General features: G+C 28.5%; 1 long non-coding RNA gene and 1 other non-coding gene across 2 annotated transcripts; one reads left to right on the plus strand and one right to left on the minus strand.

Moving 5' to 3' along the window:
• Window positions 1–3,307: 3,307 nt before the first annotated feature.
• trnan-guu (transfer RNA asparagine (anticodon GUU)) lies at window positions 3,308–3,381 on the minus strand. The gene has a single exon. It is a non-coding gene; the product is annotated as a tRNA-Asn (tRNA).
• A 4,589-nt stretch (window positions 3,382–7,970) lies between these two features.
• On the plus strand, window positions 7,971–9,500 carry LOC136091202 (uncharacterized). Its single transcript, XR_010643776.1, has 3 exons — window positions 7,971–8,440; window positions 8,563–9,006; window positions 9,088–9,500. It is a non-coding gene; the product is annotated as an uncharacterized LOC136091202 (long non-coding RNA).
• The last annotated feature ends 11,256 nt before the right edge of the window (window positions 9,501–20,756 follow it).

A 20,756-nucleotide genomic window follows, 5' to 3' on the forward strand; every position in this document is an offset into this window, starting at 1 on the left:
AGATGGGGTGCACGATATGAAATAAAAAATTGATTCAACTTGGTTCTACAAAAAGGTTCATTTAAAAAACTATAATTTCTTAATGTAAATTTATTTATTGGTTTTAAAAAAAAAAGGTATTTAAAAACAAATAAAGATAAATCGTTTTTCCATATAAAAGTAAAACATAAGACATTAAATTAAAAATTAAAAAAGACATTAAATTAAATTAAAAAAAAAATTCACTGTTCAACCAACTATATGAACATATATGATTTTTTCTAGTTTCATTTTGCTTCGCACTTGCTCGTTGTTTTGCGTGTTCAAATGTTTCAAAACTTTGACTTAGTCTCAGTTTTTTATGTTTAGAAAATGACATTTCTGTTCCAAACAACCTAAATTAAAAACATTTTTTATTATACCTTAATATTTGTCTTAGATATAATAAATAAAAAAAAAATGAAAATACGACACTAATGAAAAATTTAAAAACTAGAACTCTTAGGCAGTGGCGTAACTTTAAATTTTGCCCCCCCCCCCTACTCGCAAGATTTTCAAAATGGGACCCAAATCTTAATAATAATACTCATGCGAATTGAAATTACCATACAACCTAAAAATAGCTTGAAAATAGGCCCTAATATAACTTAAAATCAGCTTTAAAATGGGCCTTCTTTTGCCTGCCCCTCCCCCCCCCCCCTCCTTTATAGTTTTACTACTGATCTTAGGGTTTAAAAAATTAATAATAAATTTTTTTTTAGTTCGAATAAATAATAACCTGTCAACTGCTGTTTCCTGTAAATGTGCGTCTATACCTTGCATAACTAATTTTTTAATGACCTTGCATAACTATTTTTTTGAGCCATAACTACACTTTTTGAAGGTTTAGCTACAAGGGAGCTCTTTGGAATAGATGGCGCTAAACACTCAATTGGAGTAAATGGAAATTTTTTTAAAATTCATTATTAGCCTTTTTTAAAAGAATTTTGGCATTAGCAACCATTTTTGATTTTTCTTCGCCTGACTGATATAGTGTTAATGTTGCTTTTCTCCCATAAGTGATGCATATTACTGGAAATAATATTTATAGATGTTTATAGATTTTACTTTTGATACAACCCTTGCAATTTGAAAAAGAGTGCTGGGTTTTTTCCGTTTCTCCTAGTTTATGCCAGCTTTTGCTCGAAAACGATTCTAATATTGTATTATTTTTTTTTTTTTTTTTTTTTTTTTTCATTTTAGGTGCCCCAAGAAGTCCTAACGGTCTTGTCACAGAGCACCGCGGAAGTGCATTTAACCAGGAAGTTCACGCCTCCTTCCTTACCGTGGCGCGAAAATTTGTCCAGAGCTCGTTTCGAACCTGGATCTCCTGCTTATAAAGCAAGCGCTCTAACCACTGCGCCACGGCCGCACTTTTTTTTTTTTGGTAAGAACTAGGACGGTATCTGATCGTCTTCGATCCTCTAACTTTCGTTCTTGATTAATGAAAACACTCTTGGCAAGTGCTTTCGCAGTTGTTTGTCTTTCGCAAATCCAAGAATTTCACCTCTGACAACGAAATACAGATGCCCCCGTTTGTCCCTCTTAATCATTACTTCGGTCCTAGAAACCAACAAATTCTTATTTGTTTTACTTGATTTCGCTATAGATTGAATTTGATTTTTAATTTTTGGAAAGTTGCGACGATGAATATCTGATGATATATCATCAGATATACCATCAGATATACCATATTCATGGTATACCATGAAGTGCTTGTTAAAAATTAAATCGTAGCGATCTATTTACTCTTTCAGTGTTACTCTCGATAAAAAAAGCTCGTATGCAACCACTTTGGCAAAACCACATGTTGTTGGATCAATGATAGACATCTCAAATCACAATTTAAAAGTAAATCTGGCAATTTAAAAGTAAATGTTTTACACTAATGATTTATATAAATGCAATATCATACATATTATTTTATATAATATTACATGTAAAATTACAAATAAGATTATATATGATATTATAAATCTAATAATATTCATATTAATAATCGCACATAACAAAAATAAAATATAGATTTTAAAAAACTTTTTTGTAAAAACTAAACTTTTTTGTAAAAAATATTTTGTTTTGAAATTTGAAATATTTCCCGCAATGTCTATAAAACAGTTCCAAAACGAACGACTCAAATAATTAGATAATCAATTTACCGAAAATTATAGCCGAGCATAAGCGGAAATATAAAACAACCGAGACTATTTTTCTATACATTTGTCTTTGGCGCAGCCAAACCATAAATAATTTTTAAAATTGTATTACTTTTTAGTGAACACGACTAAAAACTGTGCACAAAAAGTACGTGACGTTATCACTTTTGTTTTTGTACTATAAAAAACAAAGTTTTATTATTGTAAAATAAAAGAAAGATGGTTTTTATTTAATTTTTGTGCTCTATGTTAATTGTATGGCTCAAAGCTCAACGTATATTCTGAAGCAAAATTTAGCCGAAAACGAGCGCTAATCTCTGTGCGCGGACATGTTTTGTAGTAAATATTGGCTATTTTCTAGCGCCTATCCTATCTCGTAGGTTACTTATAAAATATATATTTTAATTGCATCAAGAAATTCATGAAAAAATCTTCCCAACGGTACCAAATATGTGGCATTTTGTTTAACTTTTTAACAAAATATCAACTGTAGCATAAGTACAGTTTTTGTTGAAAAAAACCCTGGTTTCCCGTCTTAGTTCACTTGAGAGTTGAATATAACTGTTATTTGAAAATCTGGTGAGATATCTATTCTGATTTATTTTGAATAATGGGTAAAATATTTTAGGAGATATATTTTTATTAACTTTGAACATAAATATAAGAATTTGATAGACATTTAATTGATAAATATTCATTATATTTGAATTTACAAATAATGCTTAGGAATGTGGGACGCAAGACGTTTTTAAAACATTTAAAAACTGCACTTTGTTGATAAATTAGTTGTCACACAATTTTTGACCATTTTTGAGAGTTGTCCATAAATTACGTCACACAATTTTTGACCATTTTTGACTCCTCCCTTCCCCTTCGTAACAACATCTTAACTCTTTAGTAACAAATCCTGTGTCAGTCGTCAAAAAACCACTAGTTCCCCCCTTCCCTCTTAGAGTGTGATAGAATTTAAAAATAATCAAAATTGATTAAACTTCAAACAATTAAATTGTTGACATAATTAATTTCTTTCTAAACTTCAATTTCTTAAAGTTTCTTAAACTTAAATTAACGAGCATCGGTTGGTCTTAACCGAATAATAAAAAAAAGAAATTCTTACATTAAATAAAACTTACCGCTCCCGGGTGGGCTTGAACCACCAACCTTTCGGTTAACAGCCGAACGCGCTAACCAATTGCGCCACGGAAGCTCAATGAAAGCATAGTGCACTATTATCATATTTTAATTTTTTGTAATAAAAATTTTGAGTGATTTAGCTCTAAATCATAGATATATTACATGGATGGCGCTAAACCAGCCTATCCCTTTGAGGACAGAGGGACATATTTGTCCCATCCATTTTATTATGCATGCCACCTACCATTGGTCAAAATGTTTTCAAATTCAATTATTTTACATTAATACTAATTTGTTTTTTGAAATAATAATGTTATTTGACCATTCTCCGAGTTTCAGGATAAATAAAGCAGCATCCACCTTTGCTTAAAAACAAACAAACAAAATCCCTTACGGTCCTCAAAGGACTATACAACGAATATGAAATAGGATAATTACACGCAAAGTTTTAAAATTTTTAACAAAAACAAGATATGATCATAAAATAAAATAATTTTTAAGAATGTAGAACAATTTTTTTCAACTTTATTGTATAGGAAAGCTTGGCGACCTAACTAACCATATATACTAGCAGCCGTATTTACATCTCTCCGTTAAACTAACAGAGAATTTAAGAGTCCGTTAGGAAAGTATATGATATCCTAGTCCTTTCGTTTAGGCTCCGTATATTAACTGCTCCGATATAAAAGCAGCTATCGCCTCTAGTTCCATCAACTAAAACTCATTCTCGCATGACTCATCATTCAGTAAAGTCTCATTCTTTTACTGTATCTGTCCCTGCATGCTCTAAAAACTTTTATTCGTCCAGTATTTTTTCACCTCAATCCTGTGGAAATCTCTCCCATCTTCATGTTTTCCTAACTCATACAACTTCAACTTTTCAAGTCTTTTGTCAACTGTTTCCTTGCTCTATAACTCTATTCTTTTTTCTAGTAACTCCTAACTTAAGAGTTTTTACCCTTGTTGGGAGTGAATCAGAATTTTTTTTATTTTTAAATTTAAGTTAAAATTCCTCCGTTAGCCAGCTCCGTTAGTTTTTGTGCTGTTTTCTCATCGCATCTAAATGTGCAATGACAACAGACTATGATTTTGTTTATTAGTAATTTATATTTTATAAGTATTTCACATAAATATTTTATAAGTATTTCGTATAAATATTTTATAAGTAGTTATATAAATATTTCGCATAAATATTTTATAAGTAATTCGCAGTCGGTGATTTTTAAATAACGGTTGCTGAGTAATTCTTTAAATTTAAATTAAAATACGCTGCAATACGAAAAATTCTAAGAGCTTGTATCTACTTTACAATAAGCTTCATTTTTTTAAACTTTATGTTTATGCCTATTCACTCTTATGGATTACACGTTTTCTCATAACTTTATTTTCTTTGATTTTTGCAAACGAATCCAAATATTAAAATTGAGTAATTTTACTGTGACACATTTCAAGAAGTTGCGATCTTCTTTATCGTCCCAAAGTTGAGGTTTGATTCTCCTAGTGTTTAAACTATATATTAACTCCAAAATAAATTTGGTCGCTGTGTACCTTATATTGTGTTCTTCTTGTTTAAGAAATTGACACCTAATTTTTCAAAAACTATTTTACCTTTAAAATGAACTTTTCTTAGGTTAAAATGTATCTTTAGTAGAAAACATACAACAAATGTTATTCAACTTTTTAATTATAATTTTTTGATATTTTCTACATACCAATATAAATACCAAATAATAATTAATTTATAATAGCGAATTACAAAAAAACAAATTTTTTTTTTTTGTAAAAAAGTTATGCCCAAATTCTTTTAAATATGCTTAGTATGCACTGCTTCAATTTAGAGGTTTTAGGTTGACCTAAATGGTACTCAAGATGTTTCAAAAGATATCAATACTTTGGGTGGGCATGAGATATATTCCATTGAAAACAAAATAAAAAGCGTTCCTTTTTTGGATTTATACACTTTTTTAAATAATCGCTTTGCAAAAGAAATATTTCGCATAAATATTTTATAAGTAATTCGCAGTCGGTGATTTTTAAATAACGGTTGCTGAGTAATTCTTTAAATTTAAATTAAAATACGCTGCAATACGAAAAATTCTAAGAGCTTGTATCTACTTTACAATAAGCTTCATTTTTTTAAACTTTATGTTTATGCCTATTCACTCTTATGGATTACACATTTTCTCATAACTTTATTTTCTTTGATTTTTGCAAACGAATCCAAATATTAAAATTGAGTAATTTTACTGTGACACATTTCAAGAAGTTGCGATCTTCTTTATCGTCCCAAAGTTGAGGTTTGATTCTCCTAGTGTTTAAACTATATATTAACTCCAAAATAAATTTGGTCGCTGTGTACCTTATATTGTGTTCTTCTTGTTTAAGAAATTGACACCTAATTTTTCAAAAACTATTTTACCTTTAAAATGAACTTTTCTTAGGTTAAAATGTATCTTTAGTAGAAAACATACAACAAATGTTATTCAACTTTTTAATTATAATTTTTTGATATTTTCTACATACCAATATAAATACCAAATAATAATTAATTTATAATAGCGAATTACAAAAAAACAATTTTTTTTTTTTTGTAAAAAAGTTATGCCCAAATTCTTTTAAATATGCTTAGTATGCACTGCTTCAATTTAGAGGTTTTAGGTTGACCTAAATGGTACTCAAGATGTTTCAAAAGATATCAATACTTTGGGTGGGCATGAGATATATTCCATTGAAAACAAAATAAAAAGCGTTCCTTTTTTGGATTTATACACTTTTTTAAATAATCGCTTTGCAAAAGAAATTTTAACTCAGTAGCGGATCATGCGTTTTTTGGTGTTTTAGATACCAAATTATAAACATAGAGTAAACTCCAAACATTTATATGTTTATACTAGTGTCAAAACATTTTGTCAAAATATCAAAATATTTGGAGCCTGGGAACTAAAAAGGCCTTTAAATCTTGCCCCCTGCCCTAAAGTGGAGAGCAACAAGTTCATAATTTTTGTTATAAACTATTCTTAACTAAATTCATATTAATTTAAAAATTTCAAATTTTATGAAAAAATCTTTTATAGTTCAAGGATTATGTCAATCTTAAAATTGTAACCCCCTCAAATTGAGGGGGGTCAAAACTTTAAATGGCCATCATTTTTGAACGCTATAAAATTATTGCACAAAATTTAAAATTTTTTATAAATAATGACCTTAGTTAAGAATAGTAAAATTTTTTTTTTTCTTACTCGTTGCTCCCACGTTTGGGGCAAGGGGGGCAAAAAATTAGGGTTGTTACTGTTCCCAGGCTCCAATCAACCCAATAATATGCAAAACATCCTTGTTTGACATAAACATAAACATATAAATGTTTGGATTTTATCTTATGTTTGGAAGTTAGCTTTCTCAGACAAAACAAAAACACAGAATCCACCCTCTGTCTCAACTATATAAAAATGCCTTTGTTGTTATTTTTAGCTTTATTTTACACCTGAAAAGGTCTCTGCATTAGAACTGTTTGAAAATTTATATTGCATTTAGATATTAATATAAAAATTATACTAAAGATTCATTAAAAAACTCCCATTATTGTGTCGAAATGAGCTTAACAAGACAAAGGTTTCATAAAGAAAACAGGAATATAGTTTGTTTCTGCTGTCTAAATAAAGACGTAAAATGTCATAAATTAGAAAATAACCCAGCTCTACAAGAACTCATTATTCTATATGTGGATCCAGGCTTTTGTATGGAAATCAATTCTCTACCATCTGGAGTTTGTTCAACTTGTAAAAAATGTCTTCATTTAAAAAAGGTTAAATAAAAGTTTGTCATTAATGCTAATGTATTGACGATATATGAAAATGTAAATATATATATAAACGTATATGAAATACTATATTAAAAAATTTGAGAATGAAGGGTATGTCTCTCAAAACATAGAAGATATGTGGAAGATTGAAAGAGTATTATTACAAAAACTAGGTAGGTTACAGGATACTAGTTTATGCACATGCCCAATTTGCTGTATTGCAAAAGAGAAAAGGAGTCATAGAAAAATCAATCTTTCTGAATTTATTGAAGATTTTGGTTTTAAGCATAAGTCCTCAGATGTAAATAACACATCTTTTTGCACAGATTGCTGCCAAAAGGTAGGTAAAGGTATCAGACACCCTTGCACAAAATCTGAAATAGTGCAAAATCTACATAAGCTCATTCTTTCTCAAGACTCAAAAACCTCCCAACAAGTTATTTCCTCTGTACTAAAAGATATGCATAAAACATCTGAAAATAACGAATTAACTATAGCAACAGGTAAATGTGTATTTATATTTCTTTACCTATCTATATTTATTAATAATTTTATAAAATACATTTATATTAAAGTTAAACATTAGTGAATAGAACGTTTTTCATATATTTTTTGTAGGTGGTAAAGCCCTTCATGTTGCTCTCTACTCTGGAGATGTGCATAAACCTATTTTAGAAATATCTTCAGATACATTATTTAGTATAAAAAAGAAAATGGATCTTCCCATGTCAGCAATGGATTGTATAATGACTGAAATACGTAAAGATTTGGGTCGCGGAGGTAACAGTAATGCACATGAACTTTGTTTTGCATATATTCATATTACTTATATATTTATAAATTATTCTTGTATTTTTTGCTAGGTATTGAACCTAATGCCTCAAAAATTATTAAGGACAAATCTTTCCAGTTAAATGAATTTTATAAAAACGTTTTATGCAGCTTTCAACAAACACACAACAAAGGAAAATACAAGGTTGTTAATAAAATTCAAAAAGATGTTGTATTTGTTCCTGAACCGTGGGAACTAATAAAAAAGATTTGTGAACACAGAAAACTTAACCCCTACAATTGCTTAATAAGAGTTGGTATTGATGGAGGTCAAGGCTCACTGAAAGTCATAATGAACATCTTCAACCCAGAAGAGCTACAATCAGAGAAAAGAAACATGAAAAATACAGGGGTCAATACAGTTCTTATTTTGGATCTTGTACGTGGAGTAAAAGAAAGTAACTATAATTTGGAGAGGCTTATTAAGTTACTTAAGCTAAATGAGCTAAAATACACAGTAGCAGCTGACTTAAAGCTTATTAATTGCTTACTGGGCATTTCTGTAAGTTAAACATTATTTATTTTGTGTAATTGCATAATAATTTATAAAAAGTTATTGCTTTTTATTACTTTATCAACATTTAACTTATTATTTAAAGTCTTTTTTAATACTAATACTTAAAGGCACATGGGGGAAAGTATGCTTGCTGTTACTGTGAAGGTGAAAAAAATGACAAAAATGGAAAGTTGAGGACTTTTTAAAGTTTGACTAGTTGGTATCAGAAATTTATTGAGGATGGGGAACTTAATAAGGATATGAAAAGCTATAAAAATGTTGTTTGACCATGCCTAATTGAAGAATCTGGAGAAACTCTTGTTATTGATATAGTTCCTCCTCCTGAATTACATTTGTTTGAACATATTGTTACACAAATAACAGATGTTTTGATGGCTGAGGAGTCAATTAAAAATTCCTAATTGGTAAAACTGTAACTAGACACGGTTACAATGGAGGAGGATTTGATGGACCTAACTGTCAAAAAGTACTTTCTTGCTTGGATGAACTCATAACTATAGCTCCACTTCTGATGATACCTTGTATTGAGACTTAAAGGAAGTTCAAAATCGGTATGCAATCAGTTAATTACTTTTTCACTTATAGTTTATAAGTAATTATAAACATAATTCCTTAGAATTTGTTCATTTTAGTGACAGAAGGATGTTTTGGAATGAAGCTATCTCTTGAGTTCAGCAGAGATATTCAGGAATTTGTCTCTGAAATGTGCAACTTGCATAAGTATCTGATAGAATACACGACACACAAGATCTGTCTAGGTTAAAAATTTCACATCATACAGTCACACCTCGTCATGTTTCTTGAAAGAAAAAACAAACCCTTGGGTATTTTCAGTGAGCAAAGCTGTGAAGCTGTGCACAAAAACATTAACAAGACTATGAAAAGATTTGCAGCTTCGGAGCTGAGCAAATGCCATGGAGAAAAGCTTCGTAAAACGGCCGTAACCTACTCTAGTATGAGGATGTGAATAATTTTATATACAGTACTAAATATTGGATTATTGTAAAATAAAGAAGTAATCATGAATAAAAAATGTGTTGTTTCATTCTAGTGATATTCTTAGTTTATAGATAGTTGAGACAGAGGGTGGATTCTGTGTTTTTGTTTTGTCTGAGAAAGCTAACTTCCAAACATAAGATAAAATCCAAACATTTATATGTTTTTTTTAGTTCCCAGGCTCCAAATATTTTGATATTTTGACAAAACTTCCTTGTTTTGACACTAGTATAAACATATAAATGTTTGGAGTTTACTCTATGTTTATAATTTGGTATCTAAAACACCAAAAAAACGCATGATCCGCTACTGAGTTAAAATTTCTTTTGCAAAGCGATTATTTAAAAAAGTGTATAAATCCAAAAAAGGAACGCTTTTTATTTTGTTTTCAATGGAATATATCTCATGCCCACCCAAAGTATTGATATCTTTTGAAACATCTTGAGTACCATTTAGGTCAACCTAAAACCTCAAAATTGAAGCAGTGTATGGTTTCAGCAGAGAAATTTTCATTCAACTTCTGCAGGGCTTTGTCTTAGAGCATATGGAAAGCTTTATTGCCCACCCAATCCATGTTTTGTGGCTACAGTCCTGTAATACAGAACTTTATGTGTACATACCATACCGTGACATAACACAATCATACATTGTGTGATTATGTAATTCAAAAACATGGATTGGAAAGACAAACCAAAATCGAAATATCAAAATTGTTTCTTTAAAGTAGCTTTTGATGTATTTAACTAAAAACTTATATTTTTAAGATCATTTTTTTGTAAAATATTTATTAGAGGGAGGTAGACAAAAATCCATGATGCTACCTTGGCCGCAGCATAGAGATTTTAACATGTGCTTGTTACCCCGTAGCATGTGTTGGTTATAAAGTTAATATTGCTAATTGTTTTATAAGATTCACATAAAAGCTAAAAAAATTATATATTTGAGGCTTATATCATTTACTATAGAGCTAAATGGAAATTATAAAGACAAAAAATGTTTCCAAAGAAAGAATTCAACTTTTTAGTCATTAGTATCTTAGAATTTCTAAAATGCCAATATATATATATATATATATATATATATATATATATATATATGTAAAATACACTATTTCTTAGTTTTTAAGTACTTTCTAGACTTTTTTCAGCGCGGTTACGTGTTCCATGCGGTCCTTCAAGTAAGGTCAGCAAGCAAATTAGAGCTGAGATATTTTTATTTTCAAGAAGAATTGATATTGTTCATTGTTTAAAATAAAAATTTAAATAATCGTTTGTTTGTTGGTTGTTTTTATTTTTCTAATTTTTATAGCCTGTTTTCATTTTTTAGAAGAAGTTAGAACTAAAATGACTGGTAAAATAGTTTTTTTAGTACAATGTTTCTTTTATAGTAAACTGTTTCAGTTTTGTCGTTAGTCTTTTTAGAACATTTCAAGCAAGCATTGCTTTATTTTCTAGAGCAGTTAAGAGAAGCTGATGGCTTATTTTGTAAGTTTAATTCATTTTCTTATAGATTAAGATTATTTTTTGTAGAAAGAATAATGAGATTAAAATTTTAATTATGTATTTTATATGAAAAGTTAAATAAAATAAAACTATTGTTTGTGGTCATGTAAGTTTATATACATAAGTTTGCATTTATTTCAATCTATTTTATATTTCTCTATATCTATATGTATATTTTATATTCTTAGAAAAAATAATAAGGAATAAAAAAATTTAAAAAAATTCTTCTGGAATTTGTCAAAAGAATGTTGTGCTATGCTTCATTTTAAGGTATCTGAATATGTATTTATTAGAAATTTTTAATTTTGTTCTTAAATGGTTTCAACTTTTTCATTATATTGTTGGGAATTGTAGTCTGCATTCTTTGTTACATTAAAAATAATTGATGCTAATAAATGTTGTTTTATAGTTGTTAAGGGTTTGCATATATGTTTATATTATGCTCAAAGTAAAAAAAGTTTTTGATAAATATGTGTATGTGGTGATATATGTTATATAGTTGTTTTATAAATGTGTTTTTGTAATAGTATGAATGGTATTTTATATAGAGTGCACAGGATTGTTAAATGAGGTGTTTTAAATATGTTATATAATATTAAAAAAAATAATGTGTTTTATAGTTAGTATAAGTATAAAACACAATATATTTGAGATATAGATATAGAGCAAGATTCGTCAACCTTACCAGTCAAGCGGTGTTACTGCTTTAGGTGTAAGTGTTGTCTAGCTTTCATTATAACTATTCTGAAAATACATAACATTACCTTTGATAATTTTTTGCGTAATGTTGTTACCTTTGGCTTATCTTTATGTTAGTGTCTGTTGTTAAAAGTGATTAATAGGTAGTTTTATTACTAGAACTCACTGCTTTTGTTTCTTAATATAAATAGCACAGTGAATATTATTATTATTAGCGTGCATAGTTACGCCTATTGTTCGATATTAGTTACGGTTCTGTATTCTGTTAAATACACTATTTCTTAGTTTTTAAGTAGTTTCCAGACTTTTCTTAACCAAGTGTTTTCTTACAGAAGTAACGACCTTTCATTGGTCGTGGTAGTTCACAACCTTTATGGAATTGTGGTTTATGATATAATTGTGTAATTATATGTTTGTTTTTCTATATTTAATATAGCATTAATCATTTTCATACATTTTTATTTAAGTGTAATTGTTTATAATTTATTAAGATTTAGATTATTCGAAAATTCATGTTTACAGAGTTGTTATTAATCATAATCGAGTTGTTGTACCAAGGAAATTATATATATATATATATCCTTAGAGTCGCGGCAGCATCATAGTTTATATATAATGTGTGTGTATATATATATATATATATATATATATATATATATATATATATATATATATATATATATATATATATATATATATATATATATATATATATATATATATATATATATATATATATATGTATATATATATAATATAATTGCTACATAAATGTTTAATGTTTAACGTCGTTTCATTAGTTACTAGGCTTTGAAAGAGTGGGTTCTCTAAATGCATGCGGTCATTGGAGAAAGATCTCTAAAGCGAGTTGAAATTTTATACCTTTTGAATTTAATTATTATTTATTAGTTTAGATATATTAGATAAAGAATGATATTAAGATAAATAATTATCTTTAAGATCATATTATAATTGAAGTATAGAAAATAGCAATTTATATATAACATTCTTTTAAATCTAAAGTAGAAAGGGTCACTTCTTTAAATTTTAAAAATTGTTTACATTTTGTTTGCTTTAGTTTTTCTTTTAGCTTTGCTTTTTCTTTCTTTTTTTTAGCAGTTTTGTTTTTATTGAGCTTATATTTCATTTTTTAAAAAGAAAATAGGGGCATGGATGAGGCCTAATTTTTTTTATGCAACAAAAAAGTTATACTAATGCTATTTCCCTAAAATTGGTTATTACTACTTTGAAATTTCTGTGATGCTATTAACTATTTTTGTTCTTTTTTAGATTTTGTGCCAACGCTGACATGGCATGTCACGTGTTATTGTATGTAAAGGTTAAATTTTGTTATGAGGAAAAATGAAGGTAAAAAGTATTGTTTGTATATATTTAATTTGTTTACTTTGAATCTTTTTTAATTCTCTCGCTTCATTTTTAAAATTTTTGTTAGCACATGTTTATTGTTTGCTTTTTTGATAAGTATGTGTATGTGGTAATAAGTGCTTTATAGTTGTTTTATCAATGTTTTTTTATAATAATGTTAAGTGCTTTTTATTGTTTGTGTATGTGTTAATACGTGTTATATAATTGTTTTATAAATGTGTTTAAATATGTATATAAGAGGTATATATTCAACCTTTAACATATTCAAACACATTTATTGTGTTTATAGTTGGTACATATGTTTATATTATGTTGTTTCCATGTTTTCAAAGTGCTACAACTTGGTAAACGTGTAGAGCAAGATTTGTCGACCTTGCCAGCCAAGTGATGTACTTATAACAGAGAGTTACACAATAGTGTTTAGTGTCAACCTGTTACTGCTTTAGGTCTGGGTGTTTTCAAGTCTTTATTATTAATTATTCTAAACATGCATAATAATGTATTTTAATAACACTTTGCGTAATGTTGTATATTATGTTCTGTTATATATGAATGTTATGTTACTTAAGTTATGTTATATGCGTATTATATTAACTTATGACGTGTGCTATTGTTGTGTGTTGTTGCTGTGATGTTGTTTTTTTTTGTTATCTTTTGAGTTGATAGACATTTGGCTTACCCTCGTTTGGTGGCTATTGTTAAAAATGATAAACAGGTAATTTTATAATTAAAAATTCACTGCCTTAAATCATTTACTAAAAGCCTAGACAAATTATTTTGTCATATATGCAATTTATTTTATCTCAATTTGATTTTTTGTCTTTAGCAGTGTTTATTATATGATTTTGCTATAAATAATTTGGAATCATGATGTACCAGCATAAATTATTTTCTTAAAGCTAACATATAATAATATTATTTAACAACTGCTACTTTGGTAAATCACAACAGTTTTTCTCTATAAGGTACATTGACTTTCATTTTTTGAGATGTAATGTTTTACTTATTCATTACATTTTTTATAATCTGATAAATCTAAAGCTAAGTTAATTTTTTTTCAAATATCTCCTAGCTGATGTATATTTTTTAAAGTCATAAGAGCAATGTATTGTATATGTAATTTTAGGCCAGATAAAGATGTTCCGCCGACATATTGTCAACTATACATTTATGAACCACTTTCAGTAGTAAATTTTAGAATGCGACAATGTGGTAATAATCTTTGTTTAAATGGTTAAATGTTTCGATTGCAAAATTTTATTAGTGAAGGGAACCCAATATCTCCTGCATTTAAAAACATACCTGAAGTGGAAGATGAAGAAATTCGCCAAACAGCTATAGAAGGTTGCTCAGTCTCAGTTATAAAAATGACTTAACTTGAAGAGCAAGATAGACGTTGCCATAATCTCCTTTTATATGATGTTGCAGTTGTATTTCTTGGCAAAGATGGTGCTCCACCTGCTTCCAGGGAAGTTGTTATTTACCCAAGAGGTCATCCTCTCAAAACTATATCAAGTATGTCTGCCAACTTAGATCCTATGGTTTATTCTCTATTTTTTCCAAGGGGTGATGCTGGTTGGCATTATCAATTGGTTCACCACCCTGAATGTGCTACATTGGTTAGAAATCATGCTACATTATCTCAATATTACAATTATAGACTTTTAATTAGACAATTGACCTAAAAAGAGAAGCAAGCAGTATGATACCTTACACAAACATGTAAACGACCTTGGAAATGATCATAATATTAGACCAAGCTGTGTTGTAGTTTTGCCATCAACAATGTAGCAAGTCCTATAGCTTTGTTTAATTTAGCTCTTTAAAATATAGTAGTTTTAATTAAAGAAATTTTTCAGTTTATATACTTAAAAAAAGATATAGATTTCAATTAATCTTAGGTTAAAATATAGTCTTTAATTAGAAAAGATCACAATTATTAAGATTCTTTTACATTTATTTATTATCCAATTCTAACAGTAGTAATACTACTGGTAGTATGTTTAAAGAATATAGTGAAGTTGAAATGGCTATTAATAGGCGAAGAATTTATTTATGTAAGTTCTAATAGGCAAAAGTAATTGTTGTTCAAATGAAAGAGATAAAGCTAGTCAAGGTGAAATTAGTTATTGTTGAAATGTAAAATATGCTACTCGGCAAGCAGAAAACTTACTTGCCAGTATTCAGTGTCAAGCAGTGTTAATGTTTGTTTATTTGGTTTTAAACACTTTAGAACAATACTAAAAATGATTTTTACTAGTTATAGTAACAGTTGATAACTGTTTTAAATAAAAATGATTTTAGATTTTTTTATAAATCCAAACATAATTATGTTCTTTTTTTTTAGTTGCTTTTGTCACCACTTGATTAATTGCTGTTGAAACATGGTTTTAATTTTGTAAATTTAATGATATGAAATTTACTCTATTAGTCATTAGTCAACAGTTAGAGAGAAGCTGGAACTTCAAATAATAAAGGTAAAAATAGTTTTGTTTACTGGTAACTTATTAAAACTAGTTAATATTATTTATTAAATAAAACCAATTAATATTATTTGCGTGTCTTTTACTTTTTTTAATATGCTGCTTTGGAAACTTTTTCTTTCTCTCCCTCTCTTTCTCTCTCTCTCTCTCTCTCTCTCTCTCTCTCTCTCTCTCTCTCTCTCTCTCTTTCTCTCTCTTAGATGAGAGTTAAATGAGAATTAGTACAGGGAGCATCAATAAAACATGTAATTACTGAGGTCTTACGTATCTCTTAATATCATAATTGATAATGACCATGTATATAAAATATTTTACGAGTTGCTTGCTATTTTATGATATAATTATTCAAATTTTTTAACCATAATTGTTCCATATTGAAACAAATAAAATCTTTTTAGTTCAAGTATTTTAGTTGATAAAACATCGTATTATTATTTTGTGGTGTTATTTAGCCGTGTTTTTACGTTAGGTTGTCCAGCCTTTTTATAATCTTCTCTTTTTTAATTATTTTGGAAAGACATAGTAATGACTGTAATGTGTGCTTACAAATATCTTATGCTATGCGCTATTGTTTCTGTGTTTTGTGTTGATAGAGCTGGGCTGTTATAGCTATTTTTTTTAATTCTTTATATTTTCTGTTATACTATTATCTGCTATATTCTACTAACAATAAAATGCAAATGATACTTTTGTAATTAAAAACTGTAATTATTTTTCATTTCTTTTTTTAGATGTATGCAGGCTTTACTTGGCTTTCTTTTTATGCTACCTGCTGTGTGTAGCAGATTTTAAAAAGAACTTATTGATGTTAACGTAGTATTTTTTTTTCGTTAACTATAAGCAATTATTTAATTACTAATAACCCGTATTACGGGTTGCTTACTGCTTGTATATATATATTATTGTTATTATTAGTATTATTACTATTATTGTTATTATAATTATTATCACTATTATTATTATTATTATCAACATCGTTATTTTTATGTTAAAGTTTATTATTGTTCCAATTTTGAAAATTAGCATTATAATTATTTTAATTAGATATTATTAACATTAGTAGGTGTTTACTTTATATTAGTAAATTTACTTTTTGTAATCATCCTTGAATGTAAAATTCCAATTCAGAAATAAATAATTGATTGATTAAACTATATTTTTGCTTCCAGGAGACAAACTTCTTGTGATCAGAAGACAACATTTTATAATCAAACATATTAATTAAACATATACTTTATGGAGGTACTTATGTTTAAGATGTTTTTGTGACAACCTTATCGATACCCAGCCAACATGTTTATATTACCCCTAGGTTTTTTTTTATATATACATGTTTATTTTACAACTACAAAGTAATTACAAGTAACCAATCACTGATTGGCAGTAAAGATATACAAATTTAAATCATAAATATAAAGTTCGAAATATATAAAAATAAATAAATATATAGTTGCTTACAACTCCGAGACATGAATAAAATAAACACCAATTACAACAATATAATAACGTGTACGTAAAAATAATCCGAGAAATATATCTCTATATTACTCCAATTAAAATAAAAAATACAATAAATAAAAATAAATGTGCTGATTTTTCGGAGGAGAGTTTAGATGTTTCACTATAAGTTTATTTACCAAATTTCAAAATAATGTTAGTGTATAAACATGATTAAAACAAAATTTGTGTAAGATTGATAAAAAGAAATACTTATTTGTAGTCATAGGAAGCTCGTAGAAGACTTAAGTCAGTCTTGTCATCGAGTACCTATTTTTTAGACGTGTTATACACATAAAAAATCAGTTGCATTCGTGGTATATATGTATGTGTTACATATATACCTTGTTATTAATATTATTTTTTTTTATCAGTTTGTATTAAAAGTTAAGTTACATTTATTTATTTATTCAAATTTAAAAAAATTTCTTACAGTTTAGGGTTGGGAATACCGGGATCCTGGGATCCCGAAATCCCGGGATTCCCCGGATTTTAACAATCCCGAAATCCCGGGATTAAGCATTTAATTCCGGGATTTTTTTTGAAATCGTTTTCAGTTGAAAATTTTTAAATTGAATTATTTTTTTCGTTCAATTGCATTGAAATTCGAACTTACCAATTTCGAAATTCTTGCAGTTATGTTTTTGAATAATTGGATTAAAGTTGTTATAACAATTGAAATTGGATTGCAATTACATTCTTAAAAATTTTTGGTGCTTAGTCGCATTTATTCAAGTTTCTGACAATTTTTATCTCGAATAGACGTTATCTGTTTGTGACTATTTTAAAGTACAAGTTTTAATAAAAAATAAAATTGCTGGTTTTTTGAACAGTAAATTTTCTAAAATTATAATGGCTTCGTACATGGAATATGACAAAAAAAGTACTTCTGCTGTTTGGAAACATTTTTTAAGAGAAGAAAAAGGGCAAACAGCAATGTGTAAGTCTACTGACTGCATAAAAATTTTAAAAATTGGAGGTGGTTCAACGAAAGGTCTCCATACGCACTTACTTTCCGTCCATAAAATTAACCTCACACTAACTACTATTTCAGTAAACACACGAGATGAACCACCAATAAAAAAAAAAAACGTTAACCAATTATTTTCCGATATTGGAGCGAGAAGAAAAATCACTTCCTGCTACACTTGAACGATTAACAGCCATTGATGGGATTTCGTTCGACGTGATATGCCGTTCTAGTGATATACGTGCAGGTCTTATAGCTACAGGATTCAAAAGTTTACCCACAACAGTCAACACTGTGCGTAAAATGGTTGTAGATTACAGCAAAAAAATAAGGAGTTTTTTTATTACTGAAATAGCTAGCAAAAAAAAACCTGAATTCGGTGTAGGAGAAAGATTTTCTTTATCTTTTGATGAATGGCGTAACCGTTGCTACATGAATATTAATTTACATGTACGAAATTATCAGTTCTGGAGCTTAGGCTTAATTCGTATAACGGGATCAATGTCTGCAAATAAGTGTATTGAGCTATTAGAACAAAAGCTTGTACAACATGGACCTGATTTGAGAAAAGATATTGTTGGTATAATGACTGACGGAGCAAGTGTGATGAAAAAAGTTGGGAGAATATTACCTGTAAATCAACAGTTACGTTTTGCCCATGGTATGCAACTGGCCGTTATTGAAGTACTATATCAAAAGCAGGATATAAAAAGAGAAATAGATCAGCAATTCGACGAAGACGAACAATCAGATATAGAAGACGATTTTTCACAGAGTAACTCTTGCGAGGATGATGATTTTTCTGACAACGATAAACTGGTTGATCTTGATGCTAGTCATAATTGGCATCGAGGAAACGAATTTGATGTTACTGAGGTAAATTGTGGTCCAGTGATCAGAAAAGTACGAAAAGTAATAGTAATGTTCAGACAATCACCAAAAAAAACGATATCTTGCAGAAGTATGTTGCGGCTGAATTTGGGAAACAAATAGCTCTAATTAAAGACTGCAAGACAAGATGGAATAGTTTTTTTTTAATGCTTCAACGCGTCTATTTATTAAAAAATTGTATACAAAAGGCATTAATAGACATAAGTCTACCGGAAGGTGAATCTTTGGCTTTATCTAATATTGAGCTTAAAACTGTATCTGCTATCATTTATGCGCTTCTTCCAGTAAAAGCAACAGTTGAGGCCCTTTGCCGTCGGGATGCTAATTTGTTTACAGCCGATGTTGCCATAACTTTTATGTTAAAAAAACCTAAAGATGCTAACAATGTTATAAGTCAAAAGTTGCATTCATCTCTCGTTCTTCGAATGCAACAAAGGCGTACCGATGCAAGTGGGATCCTTTAGTATCTGCACAATGGTAGAACCAACATTCAGTCCGAATCTGAAATAGAGCTAGTAACAGTTCCGACTTCTATAAAATGTCGCAAGTTAATAGTTGAGTTACTTGAAAGGCTAGACGCTACAAATCCAGCTACATCATTAACAGCTAATGAGTCTGAATCAGAAGTTGAACTTTCTGTTTCAAATGAGGCACTACTCGAAATTGTTTCTGATTCTTCTGACTCTTCATCTGAATCTATTTCTTTTGCTCTTAAAAACAGCAAAAGAATCTCAGACGAACTTAATAAAGCTATAAAAAAAGCACATTTGCCCAGCATACCAACTCGACGTGAGACGTTATCGATAAAATAATTTAATAATTAAGTATGTATAATGTTAACAAACCAAAGAACTTCCTTGAAATTTGTAAGTTTTTTTCTAAGCATACTGTAAATGTCTTATTAATTTCCTTAAAATTTTTATAAAATAATATGTTAAAATCTTTCAAAAACAGGTATTTCGAAATCCCGGGATCCCGGGAATAGGTAAATGTAATCCCGAAATCCCGGCATTTTAAATATAGCACGGAATTGCAAACCCTATTACAGTTGTTTAATTTGATTATTGCATTTTTTAGCTTTTTTTTTCAGAGAGTGTTCGTTGTTTAAGTTTAATAGTGATTCGTTTCTGGAAACTAAGTTGTTAAATAAATAGGGACCACGATATGTATTTGAGAATTTTGAGAGTCTAGTTGTTTTAAAATCTTAAAGTTGTCTGTTGCTCTTGTATTGTATTTATTTATATTGTTTTTAAAAAAGTGTGCTGTAAAATGTTCTGGAACCAGACTTAGTTTATATTTAAACATGAAAAGTATATTTTGGAAAATATTTATTTAAAATATATTTAGTGCGTTCATTTGTTCCAATAGAGGTTGAGCATGAGTAAATTTGTTTTTGTTGTATACTAGTCTTGAAGCGTGTTTTTGACGTAAGTAAAGTGGTTGTATTTTAAATTTGTGGGTACTGCCCCATGTTATATTGGCATACATGAGATAGCTATGTATGAATGAAATGTAGATAAGTTTTGGACTTTTTTGTGACAAAAATGGTCTTGTCTTGTAAAGTAAACCTATGTTCTTTGATATTCTTGTGTTTATGTTTTATAGATTGGTATAATTTTAAAGATTTTTAGTTTATCAGGTACAATACCTGCTGAAACTGATGAATTAAATACTTGGTAAATTGGATTACGTATCTCCTCAAAAACATCTGACTCTACTTTGCAAGAGATATCATCGATTCCTGGGGACTTAATTTTAAGTAATTTAATAACTATTTCAAGTTCGTGATTTATTTCATCGAAATTTAAAGAGCAGTGTGAGCCTGTTAAGTAACTTTTAAATATATTATTTGGGCATTGATTTTTCGATGCAAGGTC

This window comes from Hydra vulgaris, chromosome 14 (genome assembly GCF_038396675.1).
Source record: "Hydra vulgaris chromosome 14, alternate assembly HydraT2T_AEP".
NCBI classification, from domain to species: Eukaryota; Metazoa; Cnidaria; class Hydrozoa; order Anthoathecata; family Hydridae; genus Hydra; species Hydra vulgaris.